The following is a 24,077-nucleotide window of genomic DNA, read 5'->3' as shown; positions in this document are numbered from 1 at the left end:
CTTGGTGAACCCACTAGTGGTCTTTGTGCACTGTCTTGTTGTAGTTAAGCCTTGATTGTTGTCATTGATACTGGGGATATTTGATATCCAGGCCAATTGGATGTGAGAATCAGCTGTGTCTGCAGTGGGAAAACTTCTGTCCTCTGGGGAGGTGCTAATCTAGCCTTTGCCTGAGGCTCTCCAGCAAATGGCTCTGTGCAGGGCTTGGGCAGTGCAGGTCGCACAGTATGAAACAGGGCGGGCAAAGCGAGCAGTCATGGCTGCTCTCAGTTCGGTCCCTAGGTGCTCTGCCTCACCGATTCCCAGCAACCGTTGCAAACTCGGAGAGAAAGCTGCCCTAGAGTTCTGACCAAAGCCAGACAGTCCCGTTTGAATCTGGGTCCCTAGGGACTCACCCGGCTCTGGAGCTCAGCGTCTGAAGCTCCCTCCGGATTGAAAACAACAACCGCGCCCTCCGCCTCCAGCCTGCTCCGCGCGCACTCCGCACCTGAGAATTTCACTTCAGCACTGCACCTCCTGAGTCTGGGTATGATATTATCTTTCCTCCTAGCTGTAGAATATCCACTCAGAAAGCCCTCCTGTGGTTCTGGATGATGTCCATTCCGTCCTCTCGGTGTAATTTGAATTGGTTGTTCGAGGCAGCAATCTCTGGCGTTAACCTATGCCGCCATCTTGGTTCTCTCCCCCAGAGTCTGTTTGGCTGGCTTTGGGTAGGGTGAAGGGTAAGAGGGAAATACACTACTGAAGGGGAGAATTAGAGTATTGGAAAAAAAGATGATTAAGATAAACCAGCCAAGTCACGATGTATTTGTCATAACTTTGGCATTATGCCTCTGCGAATGAAGCTGTGTGGTGCGAATATTTATGTGTGGCAGGAAGTGCAAAATGATGGCTCAGCACCCTAGGCTTGGTGTCAAAAGGGTCAAGTCTGATGCCAAAATGTTCATGGTCTTGGAATGAGAACCTAGGGAACAACAAGGTTATTGCCTGACAAGAACAGTGTCTGATCACTCACACTGGCATTATTGACAATATCTACCCATATCCTATGTTCATGACACCCACTGTATTAAAAAGGCGCAGTGTGGAAATCATGATTGTACTAGAGAGCAGATATGATCTTTATGCTCATTGCCCTTATTGTCATGCGAAGACACTGCATCAGTAGGAATATAAGGAGTGAGTGTCTTTGATGAAACAAAGGCCTGATATCTTCTTTGTAGACAGAAGTGTAGGGAACAAATAGATATGGAAGTACGGGTGTATGATGAAGGTAAAATGCTAGGAGACAATCTGATAATGGACTAAACTGTCCCCATTATGACAGGATATGAACATTGAGGATGTGGCCATTCCCTTTTCTCCAGAGGAGTGGGGAATCCTTGATGAGGCTCAGAGACTTCTGTACTGCAAAGTGATGCTGGAAGTATTTGCTCTTGTATCATCTGTAGGTAAGACCCTCACATCTCTCTTTATGGACTGAGATGATCGCATCTCTTCCTTTATATTCCACCTGTAGCTTTCTCTCTCCTACAGCCAGACCATGGACTCAGAAAACTTTCTTCACTCTCATGGGAAATATGCTATGGATACCAGTGCTGAGCTATGTGGAGAGCCCTGAGAAATAAACTCCACAAAATTATTTAACACTGTTTTCCTCAGTAAGTGCAGGATGTGTCTGGGAGACAGGCATATTACAGACAGCTTAATGGGTCCTACTTGCTGTTTCTCTCCCTGGGAGGGTCACTTGTCTAGATCCATGGCTTCCACTTCTGCACCTTTCCTCTGGATAAAGGTTCTGGGTGACTGCCTGTGCCAGGTTATGTTTTTTACTTACATGAACTATGGGCTGTTCTTGTAAGACCCTCGTTTAATTTGGTGTTTGTCATATTACCTTCTGTGAATACTATTCCAAGTAGTTTTCCTCTGGACCAGGACTGGATGGTCACCTCTGTCATCTCTCATTAATACTTGGCATATTTCGGTTTTATGTATTTGTAGAGAAGGTGGTACAGGAAGAACCCTTTTTTAATTTTTCCACAGGGTGAACATGCAGGATGGTTTTAGAGGAGGCCTGGCCCAGCTGAGTGGAAACTAGCAGAATGTATGTCACAAGGGCTGTTTTCACATTATACCAGGAACCAGAGCGATTACATCACTGCTCAGAGGCAGGTGCCACTGGCCACACCTCATTCTTACCTTTCCCTTTAACTACTTTGCACTTTCTGACATGTCCTTTCACCTGTGATTTCCTAGCACTCCACCATGTTTACCTTTGTGGTATTTTTACATTACCTGTTCCTCTGCACTGCTGCCTCCACAGTCATCTTCAACATTGACCTGCACCGATGTTATGAGGTGCACATCCATACTAAAGTAGTCCTGAAAAACAGCTACTCGTTTATTGAATTTTTCTTTGATAAAACATAAACAAAATTCTGCAGAGCTTGCCTATGTCACCAACAGACAAGTCCTACTGAACACTGTTAGCCTGAGGAAGGGCTGGAAGTCTTACCTCTCTTCCATGTGGTGTTTGCCATCTCTGTGTGATATTCCTGGTGTGGTCTTCCTTCCTTTATGATCTTCAGAGGCCCAGAACTTCGCAGAAGCCTCTTATTAATCCTTCCTGCATATGTCCTCTTTTCAGATAACTTCATGGAGCCACGGTGTCATGGGCAACACACTTTTGTAATGCAAAATCCCTCTGTCACCACAATCAATATTCATCCCCTGACCTTTTTTCAGCTTTCAGGTTGTTGGAATAAAAAGGATGATGATGAGGCCTGTTTTATTCAGAGCGTATCTATAGAAGGAGAGTCACAAGTCAGAGCTTCTAAGACAGCTCCATCAACCCAGAAGAACCATCCTTGTAATCAGTGTTTCTCGGTGTTAAAAGATATTTTTCTCCTGAATGAATTACAAGCAGCACATTTGGAGCACAAAGACTTCTTCATTGAGGCATGTGTGAGAGACTTCTGTTTCAGTGCAAACCCTCACCAGCAACAGAGGGATGCCAGGGGAAAGACGTTCTGGAAAGAAGCTATGGACAAGGCATCATTTGTGACCAGGTGCAGCTTCGACTTATCAGAGGTGCCTTCAAACAGCAGGGTGGTAGGGGAAGATTTCCAAACTCCCTCAGAGCTTCTTCAGCACCAGGCAACTCATAAAATAAGGAGCAACACTGTGGCAGTGAGAATTCACAGGAATTTCTCAGTGGAAAAAGTCCTCACCCGTGGGGAGATGTGAAAATGCTGCCAGCCACAACCTCAACGTTGTTGAATGTCAGGGTGTGTGCTCTGGAGAGTGTGGAAAATGTAGGAAAAATTATAGACGAATCTTTAACCTCATTCGACATAAGAGTTCACACTGGAGAAAAGCGGTATGAGTGTACAGATTGTGGAAAGTCCTTCAGTCAGAATTCCACCCTCATTCAACACCACAGAGTTCACAGCAGAGAAAAGCCTTATGAATGTAGTGAATATAGGAAATCTTTTACCCGCAATAGTCAGCTCTTTATCCACAAGAGAGTTCACACTGGAGAACAACCTTATGAATGTGGTGAATGTGGTAAATCCTTTAGGCAAAATAGTCAGCTCTTTGTCCACAAGAGAGTTCACACTGGAGAAAAACCTAATGGGTGTAATGAATGTGGGAATTCTTTTAGGGATAACAGTCAGCTCCTTATCCACAAGGGAGTTCACACCGGAGTAAAACCTTATGTGTGTAGTGAATGTGGGAAGTCTTTTAGGCAAAATAGTCAGCTCCTTATCCACAAGAGAGTTCACACTGGAGAAAAACCTTGTGAATGTTTTGAATGTGGAAGTCCTTTGGTCAAAATAGTCAGCTCCTTATCCACAAGAGAGTTCACACTGGAGAAAAACCTTATGGGTATAGTGAATGTGGGAAGTCCTTTAGGGATAATAGTCAGGTCCTCATCCACAAGACAGTTCACACTGTAGAAAAACCTTATGAGTACAGTGAATGTGGGGAGTCCTTTAGGGATAATAGTCAGCTCCTTATCCACAATAGAGTTCACACTGGAGAAAAGCCTTATGTGTGTAGTGAATGTGGGAAGTCTTTTAGGCAAAATAGTCATCTCCTTATCCACAAGCATGTTCACAATGGGGAAAAGCCTTATGAGTGTACGGATTGTGGGAAATATTTTAGTCAGAGATATGGCCTTATGAGACACCTGAGACTTCATTCACACTGGAGAAAAGCCATAACTGTGAAGGGAATGTTTCATTTTTCTTACTCAGATTAACAACCATGAAGGAGACTCTATGATACACATTTGCCATAATATGATCCCTTTTTATCAGGACAGACACTCTGCTAGATTCCTCATTAGTTTCAGGTACAAGTGAGTCTTTAAGGAGCTACTTGAACTTGCCATTCTGTCCAGGCCTCCTATTCGATTACTGTCACTATGAGTGATTGTGGCTGAATTGATTTCACCCCTAACACCTGGCTCACCTGAAGAGTGTGAATCAGTCACAATCCCTGTGTGCTCTCTTGTGCTTTAATAAATTCTAAATACTCTTAACTCTTGGCAGGATCTTCATTCCTTTATGTCTGACTAAGGTGTGGGCCTGGTCCAGAGTTTGTCCAGAACAGCCATCCTCAGAAAAGAAGTGGTATCTCTCTCAGGGAGTTCGTGGTTCTCACGTTATGATGTGATGATTGGCTTATGTTCCATTTCACCAATTTGAACACCGCTGACTATGGTGTATGATATTTTGGTAAAGATGTTTTTCCTGCTGTACCTTTAATTGTGATGGTTCTATTCACTGCCTGCAGTGTTTTGAAAACACTGTTGAGATTTGTCAGCATGTAGATGTGAACCAATATTGTGGGGATGTCAAACCTTCAGTGCTTTGGACAGGAGAATATGACGGCAGAAAATCATTCTTCATCCAAAACTGGCTTATTTTCATTGCTGCCCAAGGTGTTGAAAGAGAGATTGCATACCTTTGTGGTCCTAATTTATAACCTGGTACCTTGGTTATGTGTGAGGTCAATGATCACCCAGAAGAATAGTCCTTTGCTGTCCTTCTGTGTAGAATATGTATTATGTTCTTTGTTCACAATATGTATTACTTAATTCTTATCAATGTTTAGGGGAACTCCTCCCCACATACTGCAAAGAAGCCAAGTGCCATGAAGTACGAAATTTCATAGTCTTGTGACATTTGTTGTAAGACTCTGAGGTTAACCTACCATTGAGACAGAAACACTGTATTCATAGTGATAAGAGAGACTGCAGTAAGTTATATGGAAAGTGTCTCTTCTGAACATAAATCCACAAATGTTCCTGGCCTGTGTCTTGTGTGATCTTTGTGTACAGATATTCTCAGCACCCCCAAAAATGTTTCCTGTAGCTGCAGTCATTGGCAGAGAAAATAATTTAATGGGTTTGTGGATTCCCCTGGTCTCTGTAAGGGGTTCACCACAAAGTCATTTCTCAATATGTAAGAACTCAAAGCTAAAGGAAGGATAATCCTGTAATCATTCCCAGGATGTGTCTTTTGTAACCAGTCAGCATTCCGGTTGATTCCATGGCAGTAGTCTTCACTGCTTGCCAACATTTGCTGCCACTGAGGCAAATCTGTTCCTCCCAGGAAATGAGCCCTGACATGCAAGAAAGAGCACTTTTCTAATGTGTGTTATTTTGTGAGCCTTGATCTAGAGATAAAGCTGTGAAACATCACAGGTGAAATAAATTGATTCAGTATTCAAGGTGTGGCATAAGTGGACTTTCAGTTATGAGAACATAAACCACAGCACTTGTTCTTTAAAAAATACCTTTATGTTTTTGTTATTTTTTTAGGAAAATAGGTGGGAAGGGGGAGAGAGATAGATAAATATACATGAGCTGCCTCTTGCACCCTCCCTACTGGGGCCACAGGTGGGTCTGTGCACCGACCTGGAATTGAACCAGGATGTTTCAGTGCACTGTATGATACCCACCCAGCTGAGGTACACGGTGAAAGCAGAGTTTATTCTGGTATTTTTATGTATTATTTTCCATACCAACAACTCTAAACCTACATTTCCCACTCTCTACATTTTATAATTCCTCTTTCCCTTTTATAATTCCTCTGTCTGATTTTTCCCAGTCTTCCATGCAATCATTCATTTTCCATTCTTTACATTAGATTAGTTCATATTTTTCATAATTTTACAGGCGCTATAAGGAGTGTACTTTTAAACAAATAGTGGTTTCCTTAATGCTACAGATATTTTGAGATTCAATGCAAATGCTTATGTGAATATTGAATTTTTTTTATTGCTGACTAGTATTGTATTCTATGGATAACAACTTCACAAACCTACTACTCAAATGGTGTCACAGCGAGTATTTCTGGCTGAAGAGATTTCACCTCTAACACCTGGCTCACCTGAAGAGTGTGCATCAGTCACAACCCCTGTGTGATCAGGGGAAATATATTCTGTGTTCTCACTTGTGCTTCAGAAAATTGTGATAACTCTGAGCTCTTGGCAGTATCTTCATTTCTTTATCTCTGACGAGGTAATACACCTGATACAGGCTTCATCCAGGGCAATCATCCTAAGCTAAAAAGTGCTGCCTCTGTCATGGATATTGTGGTTTGCACATTATGCTGTGATGAATTGTTTCAGGTTCTAATTCACCAACCTGCAAACTGCTCGCTGTCCTCTGTTCTGGATTATGATCATTCAGTAAAGGTGTTTTTTTTTTCTTTTGCACCTTTAATTTTGGGGATTATGTTCACTGCCTGGGATGACTAGAAAGGAAAGTTGGAGAGGTGAACAGATATAATGGGGTCCCAAATATTCTGTGCTTTGGAAGGCACATAGTAATGGCAGAAAATCAGTTTCTCCAATTTTGGCTTTTTTTTAACTTCTGCCCAAGGTCTTGTAAAATTATCTGCATGACTTTGTGGTTCTAATTTGCAGCCTGGTGCCTCTATTATTGGTGAGGTTAACGTTAACACTGGAAAGGAGGCCTTTGTTGTGTTTCTGTGCACAATATTAATTATAGTCTCTGGTCACAATAAGTATTACATAATTCTCAACAATGTTTAGGGGAATTGTTCCCCACATACACTAAAGGAGCCATGTCCTGTGATGTATGAAATTTCATACACTGGTGTCATTCTTTATATCTATTTTTTTAATTGATTTCAGAGAGGTAGGGAGAGGGAGAGAGATAGAAACATTAAAGATGAGAGAGAATCATTGATTGGCTGCCTCCTGCATGCCCCCTACTGGGGATCAACCCTGCAATCTGAGAGTGTACCCCTGACCAGAATTGAACCTGGGACCCTTCAGTCTGCAGGTTGATGCTCTATCAACTGGGCTCTGGTGTCATTTTTTGTATGACTCTGAGGTTTCAATGTTACAACAAGTATGACAGAAACATTGCATTTATAGTGATTGTGAAAGATTGCAGTGAATTAGATGAAAAGTGCCTCTTCACTTTGGTGTTGTTGAATCAAATCAATCTTAACACTATTCTTTTTAAAATGTTCTTATTGCTGTTTTAGAGAGTGAGCGAGAAGGAGAAACATCAATGATGAGAGAGAATCATTGATCAGTTGCCTCATGCATGCCCCCTGCCGGGATGAGCTCTCCAACCTGGGCATGTGCCTGACCTGGAATCAAACCAGTGATATCATGGTTCATGGGTCCACGTCCAAGCACTGAACCATGCCATGTAGCAAACTATTCTTTTTATTATTGATTATTGACTCTATTACAGATGTTCCCAATTTCCCCCATCTCCATCCCCTTTGCCTGCCTCTACCCTGCCCCCACTGCTTCTAGGCCCTCACCACATTATTGTCTCTGTCCTTGGGCTATGCATATATGATTACACTTTAAAAATATAATTTTATTGATTTTAGAGAAAGGGAGGGAAAAGGAGAGATAAAAACATCAATGATGAGAGAGAATCACTGATTAGCTGCCTCCTGCACGTACCTCTATCCTAACTGATAATTGAACCTACAGCCCGTGTATGTTCCCTGACCAGGAATAGAACCATGACCTCCTGGTTCATAGGTTGCCGCTCAACCATTGAGTCACAGCAGCTGCGCTATATTATTTAAAAATAAAAATAAAAAACAGTGTATTTATTGTTGCTAGTTTACAGATGTCTCCCATTCTCCCCTGTGCATATATTCGTTGGGGGATCTCTCCCAGTCCTCCCCACGCCCCGCTCCTGGGAGATCTGCCAGTCTGTTCCAGTTAACCAGGCCTCTGGCCCCATCTTGTCCTTCCCCAGGACCACTTGCTGTACCACATCACCTTTATTCACTAGTGTCATTGGCCTGAATGCTAGCCCTCCCCTTGGCGTTTGAGAAAACTACATTACCCAGAAAGGAATGGGCCCACGTGGGCGGAGCTAACGGGTGTTTTTGGTGTCAGTGCATCCCGTTAAGGCGGGACTTCCACCTTCCTCCTCCTGGTGGGCATTTTGACCTCTTCAGTTCAAGGACTCACTGGCTTCAGCTCACTGGACCTGAGTAGGAGGAGGCCTGGGAGGCAGCGTCCTTGCTGTGCGGGGTGTGTCTGAGGCTGGTTGAGCACCAACAGGCCGGGAGTGGGGCCTCCGTGCCTCCGGGACTCCACTCTGCCCACAGCGTCCCCGCAGCCTGACCCCGTTTAACCCCCCAGCCTTGGGGACCGGAGCCGCTCAGGTCCCGCTGCCCAGGAAGCCGCATCCAGAACAGTGAGTCTCTCCTGGGTGACACAGGGTGTGATGGGGGATGAGGGCTACAGGCTGCAGTGCCACCTTTAAGGACACGGTGGTGGAGCTGAGGCAGGAGGATTAGGAAAACCCGGGCCTGTTTTGGGTCTAAAGGCAACAAAGAGATGAGGTGTGGGTTTTGCACGAGGAGGTTTACTTTCACTCTCAGAACGCTGGGAGCATAGATGGTTGTGAAAAAGGAGGGACATTTTGTGGGGTAAGATTCTAACTTTTCCTGACATTGCTCAGAGGAAGGACAGACTAGAAGACAGAGGACAGGAAGGTGAAGTCCTGTCAATGGTCAGGTAACTGGCAAGAGTGAGCACTGAGGACTGAGCTCAGAGATAACACCGGCATCTGGAGGGCACCTGGCCTCTGGGCTGGACAAGGGCACTGAGCAGCCTGAGCCCACAGATCCTGGCGGTGTTTGCCAGGCTCTCAACAGACCATTTTCTTTACAGGAATTCCTACTAATGCAGAATGAGTTGGGTGTACCGGACGGTGAAGATAATTTCAGGGCTTCAGAGTCTTGTGGCCTCTGAGATAGTTGTGTCCAGGGGCTGTCCCGCTGCTCTTGTATCCCTTGGGCCTGGGGACTTTGAACAGACACTAAGCCCAGACTCCTAAGGTCATGACTAGGGCTTCCTGTAGTGGACCATGTATTTAGCAACCAGTGTACTGAGTGGTAGGTCCTGCAGGGCATTGGTTACAGATTGTGCAAAGGCTTGTAGGGAAGAGTGAGCTGACTTAGGAACCCACAGATACTTAAATAAACATATATATATGTAGATTTTAGATATAGAAAGGAAGGGAGAGGGAGAGGGAAGGAGAAGCACTGATGAGCAAGAGACAAGGATTGGTTGCAGCCTGCACAACCCCTATTGTGGATCCAGCCCACAACCAAGGCATGTGACTTCACCAGTGCATGGGTCTATACCAGTGATGGTGAACCTTTTGAGCTCAGCCTGTCAGCATTTTGAAAAACCCTAACTTAACCCTGGTTGCGGTTTCACATATAGAAATTTTTTGGTATTTGCAACCATAGTAAAACAAAGATTTATATTTTTGATATTTATTTTATATATTTAAATGCCATTTAACAAAGAAAAATCAACCAAAAAAATGAGTTCGCCCGTCAACTCTGACACGCGTGTCATAGGTTCCGCATCACTGGTCTATACTCACCCAACTGAGACAAATCAGCCAGGACTGTAGATCACTTTAATATAGGAGCCCTGGCCTGTTTAGCTCAGTGGATGGATCGTCGGCCTGTGGACTGAAGGCTCCCAGGTTCAGTTCTGGTCAAGGGCACATTCCCAGGTTGCAGGCTTGATCCCCAGTAGAGAGCATGCAGGAGGCAGCCAATCAGTGATTCTCTCTCATCATTGATGTTTCTATCTCTTGCTCCCTCTCGCTCTCTGAAATCAATAAAAATATATTTTAAAAAATATATAGGAAATCATGGTCAGGTTGGTACCAGTAGTAGTAGCTCAGAAGGGACAGTGTGAGCCTGAGGTCTAGCTTTCCTGCTGGGGCCACTGTGGAAGGTGGGTATCACGACACAGCAGAGAGATAGAAGTTATCATGTAGAGTGTGGGGGAGAGGTAATCATTTTGCAGTGGCCAGGGCCTTTAAAAGATGAGTGGACCTTATATTATTTAGAGGCTGAAGAGGTATTCCAACAAAGTAAGACTAGTGCTGGTACATATTAACTTCTCTAAACACTCACCAGGATTTTGTTGTGACCCTTGGTGTGGCCTGGTTTTGGCGAGTTGCAGGCAGTCTTGTGGATTAGCTTAGAGGCTTGAGTGGTCATCTGCGAAACTCACTGGGCATGGTCAGAACGCCATCGGGTGTGGGACTTGAGTTGCGGTTAAGTGAGAGATGTTGGCAAGCATTCTCTGGACAGCAAATGCTGAGTTAACTCAGAGGACAAGGAGAGCACAGTGGGGGCTGGGGCTGAGGGAGTGCAGGTGTAAACCACGTATGGAAAAGAGTGATGTGCACTTGAAGAGGGAATGTGAATTGATGGCCACAGCCCCCTGACATTGACATAAGAGTGAATGACGAGAGAGTCCATTTCTGGTGGTGTCTGGATGATCCAGTACAGTGACTTTTAGTGATTGCTTGTAAAGAGGGGTGTTTTGGTGCTACATTCTAGGTACAGAGCTTCGTTGCCATTTAACTAACCATCTGTCTTTTGTTGTTGGGGGTGACACACAGCTTGATAGGAATGAGCTAGCCTACATCAATATTACCCAGGCTTCAAAATCTCCACTGGAGTGGGTAAGGGAGAAGGGTAAGGGCTAAGAGATTATGGATGTGGTGAACTATAATTTTGGAAAAAAGTGATTAGGAAGTAATTTGTCCTCACCACAGTAAATTTGCATTACCTTTGAAGTTGTGCTTCTGAGAATGAAGCTGTGTGAGAGAAGTGTTGTTCAAAGAACTCTGTGCAGCAGGTAGTGCAAAGACATGGCCTCCGTACCTTGGTATTGGCGTCAAGAGGGTGCAGTGTGATGCCATGTATTTGGTGTCTTTGAGAAACAATATGAGGGTATTGCTTGACAAGGCCAGTATCAAATCACTCACACTATCTTTATGGCCAGCAACTCTGTTTAACCTATGGTTTTGACACCCACTCTGCTGATAAAAGTCAGTGTGGTGTACACAGGAGTCCATAGCTCAGGTGTCTTATCTGCCTTTATTATAGTGGGAAGACAAAATGTCAGTAGGAATATAAGAAGACAGTGGCTTTCATGGGATGAAGGCCTGGTATTTTCTCTGATGTGTGGAGTGGACAGAGCAGATGGATGTGGAGGGTGGGGAGTATGACAGACTAAGAATCTTAGGAGTGAAGCTGATCTTGGGCTGTACTGTCCCCATTATGACAGGATATGAACTTTGAGGACGTGGCCATTGTCTTCTCTCAGGAGGAATAGGTGCTCCTTGATGAGGCTCAGAGACTGAGTGAACCCATAACATTTGGAGGTCCCAGTGAGATACCCACATCCCAATGGGGAACGAATACCAAGGAGGCCTCCAGTCTCCATTCTGTGTTCCCGGGAGGCGGAGGAGACTCCACCCAAAAGTTTCAATTCGGAAACCGAGCCACCTGGACTCGGGAGAGAGGTAAGGAAGACCTGTCGTTAAGCAGGAATTGGGACGTCCCCTGGAAGGACCTATACGGAGGGCTGGATTCAGCAGTACTCCTGCTCCTGACGCGTGGCCAGGATGGTGGCCGGGGTCTCTGGTTTGTGCTGCTTTAGGCTGCACCGGGTTTGTCTGTCTGGTGTTTGTTATCTTGGTGTTTGTTGTCAAAAAGTGATCCGGTTCTGTGTGCACCCCGCTGCAATGTTTTTTGAAAGATTTTCATGACTTCAAGGAGCGAGCTGCAGGTTCTGGGCAACCTTCGGTTGCATTTGTCTAGTTTGTTTTGTCTTTGTTCCTTGTTGTCTTTGTCTTTGTCAAAATGGGTTAGGGTCAGTCGTCTTCTTCGACCCCCTATCAATTAGGCCCACTCCAAGCGAGTGGAAGGGGAGCTTGATCACCTCCCGGGAAACCATAGAGCTCCCTTAGGCAATTAGTCAGGAATTGGTGGAAGTCAAAAACTCGGACTGTCTGGTGTATGAATATAAGATGAGAGTCTGTGTGAAGCGAAAGCTACTATGTGCTGTCTGGCTGTACACATGAGAGTATTTGTTATCTCTTTCTGTTTCTCTAGCCACTGAGCCAAAAGAGCCAGGGCTACACAGATATTTTGAGATTCAACACAAAAGCTTATGTGAATATTGAATTTGTTTTGTTCCTGATTAGTATTGCATTCTATGAATAACTACCTCATCTATGGATCTGTCTCTAAAATTGGTTATTTCGAGGTTTGGGGTATGATAAATCAATCTGTTTGTAATATTTACATTCAGTTATCTTTATAGATATGCATTCGACTAATCAAACTATTGTAGTGTAGGTGGATATTTCACATTTTAACATATGCAGAACTGTCATTTAAAATTGTCATGCACTTTGCCTTCCCACCCATGCCCAGCATATAAAAATTCCAGTTTTGTTCAACCCTGCAAGGATAGGCAATGGTTAATTTTTTTAAATAGTAGGTCCGGAATTATCTATATATGAACTTGCTTTTGCTTTCATTTCATTTCCTAAGAATTTTTGGTGGTGAACATTTTTTCATACATTTACTTTCATTTTCTTTATCTCCTCTGTTGAGATGTTGGCTTGTAAATTTGCCTATTTTTAAAATTACTTATTATTTTAAGCAATATCCGGACAGTTCACAATCTAAGACATATATTTGAATTTCACTCATTCCTCCATAACTGAATGACTTCTTGCTGTATGGAACTATGGGTTTTGAATACTGTAAGGAAAATGTTTTTCTCAATTTGTAACCTATGTACAATTTAAATCCATATGTACCATATACTTACAGGTTTTATATGCGTTGTTCCCATTCTCCACCACACTTTTCTAAGTATAAGCATTCAGTAATACATTAAGTGAAGTCTAGGTTTGTAATCTTTGTTAAATTCCCTCATGTAAATACCCTCGTTGTGGTTAGTTTCAAAATGGCAAAATGATGGCACTGAACAAGGATATGATAAGATATTTCAGTAGGCAAATCATCATATTTTATTTCCCACATATGATAAGGTAGGAATCAATAACCCCAAGAACATCTGTATATCTAAAAGCCTACTATGCAAATTATCCCCACTAGAGTTTGACTGGGAGACTGATCACTCATATGACATGTGTTGACCACTAAGGGGCGGCATGGAATGAAGGAAGTCCCCGGCTGGCAGCCTGAAGGCCCTGATCAGCCCTGATTGGTGGCCAGGTCTAGGGACGCTCCCCATGCATGCATTTTGTGCACCAGGCCTCCAGTTTATAATAAAATAGTAAAATAATTGGGAAATGCAGGTGGTAAATATTTCTTTAAAGTTTTTTTACATATTATTGATTTAAAAAATACATTTCAAAATGTTTTTATTGATTTCAGAGAGGTTATGGAAAGAGAGAGAGGTAGAAATATCAATGATGAGAAAGAATCATCGATAGGCTGCCTCCCACAGGCCACTGACTGGGGTGGAACCCACAGTTCAGCATGTGCTTTGACCAGGAAGCTGACGATAGTCACTGTGGTGGGTTTTGACAGCCAGGATCAGAAAGTGGGGTCATGGTTGAACTGTGGGCACTGTGGACGGACTTGACCTTCTCTGCAGGAGGCCTCACATTTTGCCTTGAGCCCTAGATTCCCTTCTGATGGGTTCCTCTGTACCAAGGGAACTTTCCTGAACTGAATACAAATAAAATGTCCAGGTGCTGACACTTTTGGTTAAAGGTGTGCTGTAAGGTACTTTAGTATACACACCACAATGATAGTACCCCAGAAGGAAATGACTTACACAGAGGCATCCACAGAAGTTCAGAGGATCTGCCCAAAATTCACAACAATGGGACAGGATATGGAATAAAAGAGACAAAATTTGAGATAATGAGCAGCCTCAGACATTCACAATAAATCAAGCTCAATAAATCATCTTTAGAAAGCCAAAATCAGCCTCGAAGATGCCCCTATTGGATTCCTGTTTTTTAAGTAAGACTACAAGACCTGGCCAGTTAACTCAGTGGTTATAGCTTTGACTCAAGGAGCAAATGGTCTCTGGTTCCATTACGGTCAAGGGCAAAGACCTCAGTTTCAGGTTGAATAATAGGGCCATGTCAGGGCACATAAGGGAGGCAAGCCATCGATGTTTCTCTTTCTTGCGGATGTTTCTCTCCCTCTCCCTCTCTCTCCAACTCCTCCTACCATTCAACTCTCTCTAGAAGTAAATGGAAAAAGAATTGTAGGGTCTGGGAGGAAAACAGAAAGTCTGCTAGTTGGCCGATTCATGCTTCCTACTTAGTGTTTTTAGACATTAGAAACAGGGTTTCTCTAGGGAAAGCAGTTTCTACTACACCATGGGCTCTACACTCTCCAGTTTCCAAAGTTATGTTGCAATCCCTCAGAATCACCTTCTCTCACAGGTCAGTTAATTTTTATCACTCAAAGACTAACCTAAGTTAAAAAATGAACAGATTATTTTATTCAAAAAGCATTGGGGATTTTTGTCCTTAAATAAAAGCAATGAGGGGATCAAGATGATAGCACAAATTGTGTGGGTTTATTCTGACATTCCTGGTCTTCATTCTAGTAGCCTCTTATGTGAATGAAGACAGACTTCCACTGAGATCAGATGATTCTGGTAAATGTTCTTCATATTGTTGTATGTTTTACTTATCAAACTGTTGAAGTATAGGTGAATGTTTTACCTTTTCATATATGCAGAACTGTGCTCAGAGAACATATGCCCCGTATGCACTTATCCTGGCCCTACCACCTCTTCCCAGTCTTTTTCTGGAGGACTCCAGTGACCCCCCTGGCTTCACATTTCTGTCTTATCACCTGTTGTACCAACCTTGCCCCATTGTTTTTGGGGTGTCCTCCACTAGAACTTTAGCTCCCAAGGAAAGAGAACTAGATACTTCCCGAATTATCAATGTCCACACACTCAGTCCTTACAGGTCACAGCGGTGACTTATTGAGAAAGATGCCTTCTGTGAAGCCTAATTCATTTTCTGATGCATATGGATGAATATGAGACAACACTGAGGGGTAGAACTCTTAGGACCATAATTATCCCTTTTAGGAATAGGGAACTGGACATTCCTGGAGAGGACACGGACAGTCCTGTGAACTCCTGGTCCCTGTAAAACAGGTCACATCCTTGCCCATGTGACAAAAGGTGTGATGGGGAAAAGAGGTTCATAGGCTGCAATACCTCCATGCGAGGTCGAGACGGTGTGACCAAACTCGGAGAATTTGGGAAACCCAGTGCTTGTTTTGTGTCTAAAGGAACAAAGAACATGAGGCAGAGTTTTGCACGAGGAGTTTTACTTTCATTCTCGGGAAACTGGGGACAGGAATGTTCGTGACCTAAAGAGGGACATTGTGTGAGGTAGTTCTTTAAACTTTTCCAAAAGCAGCTCAAAAGGGGAACCGACTAGAAGAGAGATGATAGCAGTTGGGGACAGGAGGCAGAAGTCCTATAAAAGATAAGGTAACTGGCAAGAGTGTGCACTGAGGACTGAGTCTTGAAGTAATGTGCTCATCTCCTGGACACATGGACGTATTGACTGGGAAACGGTACTGAGCAGTCTGAGCCCATGGGTCCTGGGGTTGGTGGCCAGAGTCTCAACAGATCTTTCTCTGAACACAGATTCCTGCAAATGCAGGGTGGTTTAAGGATGCTGTTTTGTGGAACTGATATCAGGGCCTCACACTCTTACAACTTCTGAGATAGTGGTATCATGGGATTGTCTGGCCTCTCTTCTGGCCCTTATATCTGGGGACCTTGATAAGACACAAAGCCCAGAATTCTAAGTACATGTCTAAGTTTGTCTGAAATGATCCCAGTTTTTGGCAAACAGTGGAATAAGATGTGAGTAGACTTTCCAGTCATAGGTTCCTTTATGCGCAAAGGCTTAGATTGAAGACAGCTCCTTCAGGAACCAACTGGCGTCCTTTAAAAAAAATAGTTTTCATTGATTCCAGAGAGGAAGGGAGAAGGAGAAATAGAAACCAGAATGATCAGAGAGAATCATTGGTGGGTTGACACCTGCAGGCCCGCCCCTGGAGATCAGGGCCACAAGCCTGGCATGTGCCCCTGACCCGAATCAAACCCGAGACCCTTCAGTTCACAGGCTGGTGCCCTATCCAGCTGAGCAAACCAGCTGGGGCTTGTGTCCATTTTTTTAAAATAGGAACTGGTAACAATGGAACAGTGGTGACGTCTAGAGGAGCTTGTGCTACCTTTGGAGTCTCTTCTGCAGGTGATGGGAGTAATGGAAGAGTTGGAGCAGCAGAGGCAGGTGATCTGACCCAGGTCTCATTTGGCTTCTGGTGGTTAAAGAATAACAAAGCAAATGGATATGAGGGAGGGGGTACAAATTCTATGATGGAGGTTGCTGTGGCGAGCATGATGGTTAGTGGCCCATGCTGGTGACTGTGGGGTTGAAATAAGGTGTTGGAATCTGGGTTGGTGTTTTATGTGCAACCAAGTGGATTTTCTAATTTTCAGGCTGAGAGAGAGGTAAGAGACAGGGATGACTTGAAGGTTTGCATTTGGACCTGCAGGTATGGAAGCACCATCAACTGAGATGCAGATATTCAGAGTAGAAGTGTAATGTTCATTGAGGATAGCAAACTTTCATTTTTTGTCTGGTGTGCGATATTACAGAGAGCATTTCATGAGCATCTGGTACTCTGAGGAGAAATTCAGGTAGAAAACTACTTAAAATCATGGGTGTAGTGACCACGGTAGAGTAGTACATCATCTAAAAACTTTTTTTTCTCTTTACTTGGAGACAAAGAGCAATTAAAACAAGATAGGAAGGCAGCTGTTGCATCTTTACTTGTGAATCACAAACCATGATTGTGTTGAGAGCTCTGGTGTTGTCAGTAGTCTGACTAAATTACATACGGGAGTCAGTGGTCATATGTGAGACACACTGGACGTGGCAGAGAGGGCCATAGGTGATGGAACTTGAGTGCTGAAGGCTGTGACTGGTGAAGGGATATCAAGTGCAGCACCAGAATGGGTTGGCTCTGAATATGTGAGATTTGATGTGGTTCTCAGTAGGTGAGGTTGAAGGGAAAAAAACAATCAGGGAAAGAGGTTTTCATAGAAGCACTGAAGGCTCCTCAATGATTGTGGATGGAAGGACTGTAGGCATCTGATTGAGTGTGGACGGAAGGACTGAAGGCGCCTCATTGAGTGTGGACTATGAGAGTTGTTATAGAACTTAATTGAGTTTGAATTTTCCAGGCATTAACCAAACCACACTTACTGAGTAATGAGTAGGAAGTCAGGGAGATGACTATGGGGGCTGGGTCTGTGGGAGTGTAGGTTTGAGAGAGTTATGGTAGGAAGAGTGATGTGTACTTGGATAGGGCATGTGCATTCATGGCTGCAGGGCCACTGAAATCAACATAAGAAGGAATGAAAGTGGAGTTCATTTCTGGTGATACCTCGATAATGTGATATGGTGAATTTCAGATTAATTCCTGAAAAGAGGGTAGATTACAGTTGAACTTTCTTGTCCCAGATATTAGGTGAAATATAGGTGCAACCTGCCTTTTGTTGTAGAGGAGAGTTACAGTGATCAATAGGAATGAGAGAGCCTACATCAGTGTCATCTTGGCTGGCGTTGGGAAGGGTGAAGCGTAAGAGAGAAATACATTACTGAAGGGGTGAATTGGAGTATTGCAAAAGAAGATGATTAAGATGAACCATCCAAGTCACGACGTATTTGTGTTACCTTTGGCATTATGACTCTGGGAATGAAGCTGTGTGAGAGAAGTGTGGTGCAAAGATTTATGTGCAGCAGGAAGTGCAAAGTGATGTCTCAGCACCCTAGGATTGGTGTCAAACGGGTAAAGTCTGATGCCAAGATGTTCAGGGTCTTGGAATGAGAAACTAGGGAACAACAAGGTAATTGCCTGACAAAAACAGTGTCAAATAACTCACACTCTCATTATGGACATCATCTCTCCGTACCCTATGTTCCTGACTCCCACTGTATTGAAAGACGCAGTGTGGAAAACATGTTTGTAGTAGAGAGCAGGTAGGATCTATATGCTCATTGCCCTTATTGTCGTGGGAAGACACTGCATCAGTAGGAATATAAGGTTGAGTGTCTTTGGTGAAACAAAGGCCTGATATCTTCTTTGTAGTCAGAAGTCTAGGGAGCAGATGGATATGGAACTTGTGGTGTATGATCAATGCTAAATCTTAGGAGAGAAGCTGATAATGGACTAAACTATCCCCATTATGACAGGATATGAACTTTGAGGATGTGGCCATTGCCTTCTCTCCAGAGGAGTGGGGAATCCTTGATGAGGCTCAGAGACTTCTGTACTGCAAAGTGATGCTGGAAGTATTTGCACTTGTATCATCTGTAGGTAAGACCCTCACATCTCTCCTAATGGACTGTGGTGATGGCCTCTCTTCCTTTATATTCCACCTTTATCTTTCTCTCTCCTGAAGCCACACCATGGGATCTGCAAATTTTCCTCAACCTCATATGAAATGTGCTTTGGATGCCCGTTCTGAGCTGTGTGGAGAGCCCTGAGAAATAAACTCCACAAACTTCTTTAACATTATTTTCCACAGAAACTTCAGGATGCCTCTGGGAGCCAGTCGTCTTACAGACAGCTTAATGGGTCCCACTTGCTGTTTCTCTCCCTGGGAGAGTGACTATGTCCAGATCCATGGCTTCCACTTCTGCACCTTTCCTCCAGATAAAGGTTCTGGGTGACTGCCTGTGCCTGATTATGTTCTTTACTTACATGAACCATGGGCTGTTCTTGTAAGACCCTTCTTCAATTGGTGTTTGTAATATTACCTTCCCTCAAAACTATTCCAAGTGTATTTGCTCTAAACCAGGGCTGGATTGTACCCTCTGTCATCTTTCATTAATTCTTGGAATATTTCGGTTTTGGGTATTTGTAGAGAAGGTGGTACAAGAAGAACCGTGTTTTTTTTTCACAGTGTGAACATGCAGGATGGTCTTAGTGGAGGCCTGTCCCACCTTAGTGGAAACTAGCAGAACGTATGACACAAGGGCTCATTTGAAATTATACTAGGAATCAGCTAGATTTCATCACTGCTCAGATGGAGGTGCTACTGCCTACACCTCATTTTTACCTTTCCTTTTAACTACATTACACTTTCTGACATGTCATTTCACATATGACTTCCTACCATTCAGTCATGTTCACCTCTGTGGCATTTTTACATCGCCTGCTCCTCTGCACTGTTGCCCCTGCAGTATTCATCAACTTTGCCTGCACATGTGTTATGAGGTTTACATACATACTTAAGTAGTCCTCAAAAAACAGCTACTCGTTTATTGAATATTTTTTGGAATAAGATATAAACAAAATTCTGCAGAGCATGTCTATGTCACCTGCAGACAAGCCCTACTAAACACTGTTAGCGTAAGGAAGGGCTGGAAGTCTTACCTCTCTTCCATGTGGTGTTTGCCATCTTTGTGTCATATTCCTGGTGTGGTCTTCCTTCCTGTATGATCTTCAGAGGCCCAGAACTTCGCATCAGCCTGTTATAACGATTCCTGCACATCTCTTCTTTTCAGAAAATTGCAGGAAGCCGAGGTGTCATGGGCAAAACACTTTTGTAATGGAACTTCGCTCTGTCACCAAAATCCACATTCATTTCCTCACCTTTTTTCTGTTTTCAGATTGTTGCCATAAAAAGGATGATGAAGAGACCTGTGCTTCTCAGAGTGTATATATGGAAGGAGAGTCACAGGTCATGGCTTCTAAGACAGCTCCATCAACCCAGAAGAACCATCCTTGTAAGCAGTGTTTCTCGGTGTTAAAAGATATTTTGCACCTGAATGAGTTACAAGAAGCACAGTTGGAGCACAAAGGCTTCATAAGTGAGGCATTTGTGAGTGAGTTCTGTTCCATAGAAAACTCTCACCAGCAACAGAGATATACCACGGGAAAGATATCCTGGAAAGAAGCTACAGACAAGGCCTCATTTGTGACGAGGTGCAGCTTTTACTTATCAGAGCTGACTTCAACCAACAGGGTCGTTGAGGAACATTCCCAAACTTCCTCAGAGCTTCTACAGCACCAGGCAACTCATAACACTGAGTTGCTACACTGTGGCAGTGAGATTTCACAGGAATTTCTCAGTGGAAAAAGTCATCACCAGTGGGATGAATGTGAAAACGCTGCTAGCCACAACTTGAAAGTTGTTGGATGTCAGGATGTGTGTTCTGGAGAGTGTGGCAAATGTAGGAAAAATTATGGAGGAATCTTTAACCTCACTCGACATAAAGGAGTTCACTCTGGAGGAAAGCGGTATGAGTGCACAGATTGTGGGAAGTCCTTCAGTCAGAGTTCCAACCTCATTCGACATCAGAGAATTCACACTGGAGAAAAGCCTTATGAGTGTTGTGAATGTGGGAAGACTTTTACCCGCAATAATTCCCTTCTTGTACACAAGAGAGTTCACACTGGAGAAAAACCTTATGAATGTGGTGAATGTGGGAAGTCTTTTAGGGAAAATAGTCAGCTCCTTATCCACAAGAGAGTTCACACTGGAGAAAAACCATATGAATGTGGTGAATGTGGCAAGTCTTTTAGGTATAATAGTCAGCTCCTTATCCACAAGGCAGTTCACAGTGGAGGAAAGCCTCATGTGTGTAGTGAATGTGGGAAAGGTTTTACCCACAATAAATCCCTTGTTATCCACAAGAGAGTTCACACTGGAGAAAAACCTTATGAATGTGGTGAATGTGGGAAGTCTTTTAGGGATAATACGCAGCTCCTTATCCACAAAAGAGTTCACACTGGAGAAAAACCTTACGAGTGTGGTGAATGTGGGAAGTCTTTTAGGGATAATAGTCAGCTCCTTATCCACAAGAGAGTTCACACTGGAGAAAAACCTTATGAATGTGGTGAATGTGGGAAGCCTTTTAGGCAAAATAGTCACCTCCTTATCCACAACAGAGTTCACACTGGAGAAAAACCTTACAAATGTGGTGAATGTGGAAAGTCCTTTAGGCAAAATAGTCACCTCCGTATCCACAAGAGACTTCACACTGGAGAAAAACATTATGAATGTGGTGAATGTGGGAAGTCTTTTACCCACTATAATTCCCTTCTTAGCCACAAGAGATTTCACACTGGAGAAAAACCTTATGAATGTTGAGAATGTGGGAAGTGCTTTAGTCAAAATTGTCAGCTCCTTTTCCATAAGAGAGTTCACACTGGAGAAAAACCTTATGAATGTGGTGAATGTGGGAAGTCTTTTAGGGATTATAAGCAGCTCCTTATCCACACGCATGTTCACCTTGAGGAAAAGCCTTATGAGTGTACAGATTTGGGAAATATTTTAGTTGAAAATATAGACTGATGAGACACCTGCAACTTCACACTGGAGAAAAGCCATAAATGTGAAGGGAATGTTTCATTTTTCTTACTCAGAATAACCACACTGAAAGAGACTCTATGATACACAGTTCCCTTAATATGATCCCTTTTTATCAGGACGGACACTCTGCTAGATTCCTCATAAGTTTCAGGTACAAGTGAGTCTTTAAGGAGCTACTTGAACTTGCCATTCTGTCCAGGCCTCCTATTCAATTGATGTCACTATGAGTGATTGTGGCTGAAGTGATTTCTCCTCTACCACCTGGCCCAACTGAAAAGTGTGAATCAGTCACAATCTCTGTGTGCTCCCTTGAGCTTGAATAAATACTGAATACTCTGAACTCTTGGCAGGATCTTCATTCATTTCTCTCTGACTAGGGAATGGGCCTGGTCCATGGTTTGTTCAGAACACCCATCCTCAGAAAAGAAGTGGTACCTCTTTCAGGGAGTTCATGGTTCTCACAGTATGCTGTGATATTTGGCTTAGGTTCTATTTCACCAATCTGAACAGCTCTGGCTGTGGTTTATGATATTTTGTTAAAGGTGTTTTTCCTGTTGAACCTTTAATTGTGATGGTTCTATTCACTGCCTTCAATGTTTTGAAAGCACTGTTGTGATTTGTCAGCATGTAGATGTGAACCAATATTGTGGGGATGTCAAACCTTCAGTGCTTTGGAAAGGAGAATATGCCGGCAGAAAATCATTCTTCATCCAAAACTGGCTTATTTTGCATTGCTGCCCAAGGTGTTGAAAGATAGATTGCATACCTTTGTGGTATTAATTTATACCCTGGTACCTTGGGTCAATGGTCACCCAGAAAAGGAGGCCTTTGCTCTCTTTCTGTGAATTATGAATTATGTTCTTTGTTCACAGTATGGATTACTTAAATCTTATCAATATTTAGGGGAACTCCTCCCCACATACTGCAAAGATGCCAAGTCCCATGAAGTACGAAATTTCATAGTCTTGTGGCATTCGTTGTAAGAGTTTGAGGTTGACCTACCATTGAGACAGAAACACTGTATTCATAGTGATGAGAGAGACTGCAGTCAATTATATGGAAAGTGGCTCTTCTGAACATAAATCCACAAATATTCCTGGGCCTGTCTCTTGTGTGACCTTTGTGTGCAGACATTCTCAGCACCCCCAAAAATGTTTGCTGTAGCTGAAGTCATTGTCAGAGAAAATTATGTAATGAATTTGTGGATTCCCCTGGTCTCTGTAAGGTGTTCACCACAAAGTCATTTCTCAATATGTAAGAACTCAAAGCTAAAAGAAGGATAATCCTGTAAACAGTCCCAGGAGGTGTCTTTTGTAACCAGTCATCAATCCTTTGGATTCCAAGACAGTAGTCTTCACTGCCTGCCAATATTTGCTTCCGCTGAGAAAATGATGTTCCTCTCAGGATATAGAAACTGACATGCAAGAAAGTGCACTGAAGCTGTGAAGCCATCACACGTGAAATACTCTTATCTGTTACTATATTCAAAGTGTGGCAAAAGTAGACTTTCAGTTGTGAGTACAGAAAACACAGCTCTTGTTCTTTTAAAAAATATTTTTAGAAATACCTTTGTTTCAGTTTACTTAGGAAAAGAGGAAGCCTCTGAGGGGAGAGAGAGATAAACATCCATGAGCTCTGTCCCACACACCCCTTCCTGCGGACCCAGGCGGGTCTGTGCACTGACCTGGAATTCAACCAGGAACCTTGTAGTTCACTGGATGTCACCCACCCAACTGAAGCACAAGGTGAAAGCAGAGTTTATTCCTGTATTTTTATTTGTTATTATTTTCCATACCAACTCTAACCCTACAATTTCCACACTCTTCATTTTCTTCTTGCCCTTTTATAATTCCTTTTTCTGACTTGCCCAGTCTTTCATGCAATCATTAATTTCCCATCATTTACATTAGATTAGTTCATATTCTTCATAGTTTACTACGTGCTATATGGTGTGTACTTTTGAACCAACACTGGTGTTCATAATGCTACACAGATATATTTTAAAACATTTTATTTGTGTTCAGAGAGGAAGGGAGGGACAGAGAGAGAGGATGGGGAAGAAAGGGAGAGAGATTTACATCAATGATGAGAGAGAATCATTGATCAGCTGCCTCCTCATGCTCCCTACTGGGGATCAAGCTTTCAACCCAGGCATGTGCCCTTGACTGGAATTTGTCCTGTGACACTTCAGTCCACGGGCCGACGCTCCTCTGTCCACTGAGCCAAACCAGCCAGGGCTACACAGATATTTTGAGATTCAACACAAATGTTATGTGAATATTGAATTTGTTTTTTTTTTCCTGATTAGTATT

At 43.2% G+C, this 24,077-nt stretch overlaps 1 pseudogene; it reads left to right on the top strand.

The window, feature by feature from the left end:
* The window catches only part of LOC132223056 (zinc finger protein 883-like), a 46,822-nt pseudogene extending 25,189 nt beyond the window's left edge, over positions 1–21,633 (top strand).
* Positions 21,634–24,077: the final 2,444 nt, after the last annotated feature.

Source organism: Myotis daubentonii, chromosome 21, assembly GCF_963259705.1.
Source record: "Myotis daubentonii chromosome 21, mMyoDau2.1, whole genome shotgun sequence".
Classification (NCBI taxonomy): Eukaryota; Metazoa; Chordata; class Mammalia; order Chiroptera; family Vespertilionidae; genus Myotis; species Myotis daubentonii.
Note: the sequence above shows the minus strand (reverse complement) of the source record. Positions and strands in the feature narration are given on the sequence as shown.